This window comes from Antrostomus carolinensis, unplaced genomic scaffold (genome assembly GCF_000700745.2).
Source record: "Antrostomus carolinensis isolate BGI_N321 unplaced genomic scaffold, ASM70074v2 scaffold12665, whole genome shotgun sequence".
In the NCBI taxonomy this organism is placed as follows: Eukaryota; Metazoa; Chordata; class Aves; order Caprimulgiformes; family Caprimulgidae; genus Antrostomus; species Antrostomus carolinensis.
The window spans coordinates 128,666-132,225 of NW_010315797.1; positions in this window are offsets into that span (position 1 = coordinate 128,666).

Genomic DNA, 3,560 nt, shown 5'->3' on the forward strand with positions numbered 1-3,560 from the left:
CACTTTATTTTTCTTTTCCTTTAGCTCAGTTTGAATCCTTTGAAAACAACTTAGATGATTGCAGGTGATTCTTTGCAGACAAAAGAAAGGATAGACTTTTTTGGTACTTATATTTTTACATGTACAACTGACAGAGAAGATTGCCCTGTTGATACAGGTATAGTTCTAAAATCCTTCCAGATAATTGTGTTTTTTGAAGGAGCCATTATGAAATTTGCCATTCCCATTACATATTTCTTGGGGTTTCAGTTTTTCTCTCCTTTCTAAGGTTGATTTTTTTTTTATGGGCTTTTAGTGATTTCAAAATTTTTGTTTTGAATTTTAATATGGTTTTAGTTGAAGTTAAAATGCTAATGGCATACGAGTGTTCACACAAACAGCAACACTATCTCCACTGGTGACTCAACTAAGAAATAAAGTGCATTGGGTTGCAGGTTGTGCCTTTATACTAACATATGCTGTATGTGGTGTTCTCCCATTTGATTTCTTCAGTCTTGCCTGTCATTCATGCCCTTGGACTAGACTAGGACTGAATGTTGTCCTTAGATCTGGGAGGAAAACAGGCCAATAAATGGGAGCTCTGCATCACCATGTTAAATTGCCCAGTGCTACATAAATATGAAAAGGGAAATATAAGGAAATTGTAATCAATATGCCAACATACCTACTGTCACTTGATGCTGCTCAGACTGAGTTTACATATTTCGCTACAGTCACTCTGAATTATTTTCTCATTGCAAAAGTATAATTGCTTGGTATTAATAACATATTAATATATTCCTATGTACAAAGCAGCCCTTAATTGTTACCCCAAATTTGCTGAGACTCAATTACACTAGCAGCTCATTGACATTGTTAAGGTTAATCACTCAGTGATTCATAAGACAGGACACATTACACATCAAATTGATTGTACCAATTGTTGCGTCGAACCATATGAACAACAGGCAATGTGTTATTTAGCAACACTGAAGCAAAAGCTTTCCCCAGCGCTCAAGTCCCTTGGGAGAACTGCAATGCTCTTTAGTGTACTGCTATGAGTAGGTACTATTACAGTGAAATTCAAGCAGCTTTGAATGTGAGTCTTTCCTACATCATGGGGAATTTCACAGCCTAGCCTCTGTCTCTGTGCAGGAAGATCCAGACTCTGAATCTCAACTGTATTCTCTCAGGGAAGTAAAATCTAGACCACTAAGGCTACGTGTTCAAGACCTATTTCCTATGCTGTCATTAAAAATCTGGGGAGAACAGGGGCAGACGGTGCTGGTGGGCTGGTAAGAAATAGTGGCTTTTCTCACCCTAACCCTGATTGTCTGTACTGTGGCCCTTCTGCAACAAATTCCGTGATGGAAAATATCCCACAGATTGTCAGTGGAGTTACCTAGCAGTGGCTTGACCCTTTGCTCTGAACATGCCCTTAAGTGTTTATGCTTTTCCTTTGCAGAGCTGGAGTGAGATAGGACTGCTCTTCTTCTTTCTTATCATCATCAAGTAAAGGAGTGATGGTTTTATGTATGTGTTGAAGCGACTTCTCAAATGAATCTTAATCACATGGGTTAATTAGAGTCTGTGTTTGTTAATCAGATGTGAATAGCAGCCTGATTTCTCTATTTAGATAAATGTCATCTAGAAAATCTCCTGGCAGATGGACAAATGTTTGCTACCCACCAGTCTAAAGAGGGCATTTTAGCAGGTTGCAAACATAATTTCATAGCTAATTAGGGAAAAATTAAAACAGCAATTTTTTGTGTCCACCATAGGACCCCAGACACTTTCCTACGCATGATGGGAGGCAGTGAAGTATTGTATATTGTTTGCATTTGGCATTCCTTTTTCTTCCTTAGACTAGTCATCATGAATTGTGCTAAGTTGATGCACATGACTGCCCAGCTCTTGCTCCTCCACAAAGTAAATCAGCGTAAGATTTCCTTGTCTCAGTGCAATCCAGCCTAGTGCTCTCTCAGGCTGATAAGAACCAAGTTAAATAAACCTAAAGCCTTGAGACAGCAGCTGCAAGTGGGAGGCTGTAGCTGATCTTGTGTCTAACAAAAATTTTATCCAAGATTATAATGCCCTCCAGTTCTTAAACCAAGAAGATAGGTGCACTTAGCCTTAAGAGGTCCTCAAGGCTCTGTTCCTAGGAGAGCAGTTGATGATGGTGCCTTTTCTTCTGCCAAGCACTCTCTTCCTCCTCACCTTATGGATCTCATATGATGTGGTGGGTTGACCCTGGCTGGGCACCTTCCAGGGACACCACCATCCTACTGGGTCCTACAGTAGTGGCAGCTGAAACTAGAATGAGATTTTGAGTATGTTTGGGTTCCCTTGCCACTATCAGGAATTACCCTGAAGAGTACTCATGTATCTCTCTTAACAATTGCACTAAGTTGCCTGCTGCCAATATTCCTAGCAGTTCCTCTGCCAACAGAAGTACCCTGATTTTATCATCCATACCTGTGGATTACAAAGAGATCTTATTAACTGCTCAGAACTCACACATCTGTTTGAATAAAAGGGCTTATTTCTTTGCAGGCAGTAGAACAATCTTTCTGTTATGCTAATAAATATAGGCATTTGTGTAAATGTAATCAGATGTTGAGTTTCACAGCATATGTAGTCTGGCATTGTACGCTTCACTCTTGGGTGCTTTAAAGACCTGCTCCTGCAGTGAAGCTGCAAGGGCAATCTAGAAGATAGTTACCAAATGTTTGAACTGGATAAGGACTGGGAAAGAAAAAGGTGAGAGACTGGCCTTTCAGAAATCAATCTCGGCTTCTGCAGGGAAATGTGTTATAGAGACACCGTATCATACATTTTGCATTCTGTTTTATTATACATTGTATACATTATATATTGTATTACAGATAAGAAAAGGCAATTTTCTCTGTTTCGTCTGGAAGAGCTTTGATTTTGCTGGACTATCCTTTTTGATGAATAACATACCATGTAGTACTACAGCTTTGTAGATTTGTAAAATATGCAAATACAGCACTCCAAAAAACCATGTGGCATCTGGCAATGGCATGTGCTGTTGCTGTATGAGCAGGAGAAAGTCAGAGGGAAAAGTTCTAAGCTTTATAAAACCATTTCTGCTGGTGAATAACCACTTCCCCTTCAACTTCAGATAGATAAAGAGACAAACAAAACATTCTGCAAATTTGGGGAGAGAAGCTGCTTAAATGCTGAAAGGACTTGTGATGACCATGATCTTCTGTATAACACACAAAGGTTCTGTGTCTTGGAGAGCTCTGCATCAGGTTGAACCAAAGCAGGTTGTTTTTCAGGGCAGGAAGGGATGGAGCTTCTGTGGCTGCCTTCTTGAGCTGGTTTATTGCTGTCAGTGCTGGAAAGATGCGGTTTCTTTCCCAGCTGCAACATTACTTTCCCAGCTGCCAGTATTACTGGCAAGCACGTATATCGCTGCCTATCACTGCCCAATGTTGCTGCTTCCCTCCTATTTTACTGTGTGCTTTACCCTTCAACAGTACTGAATTTGTTTTTGGAGGGCAGAAAAGTGCTGTCTTCCTTTTTTAACACATGTCCCAATGCTCAGCAGATGT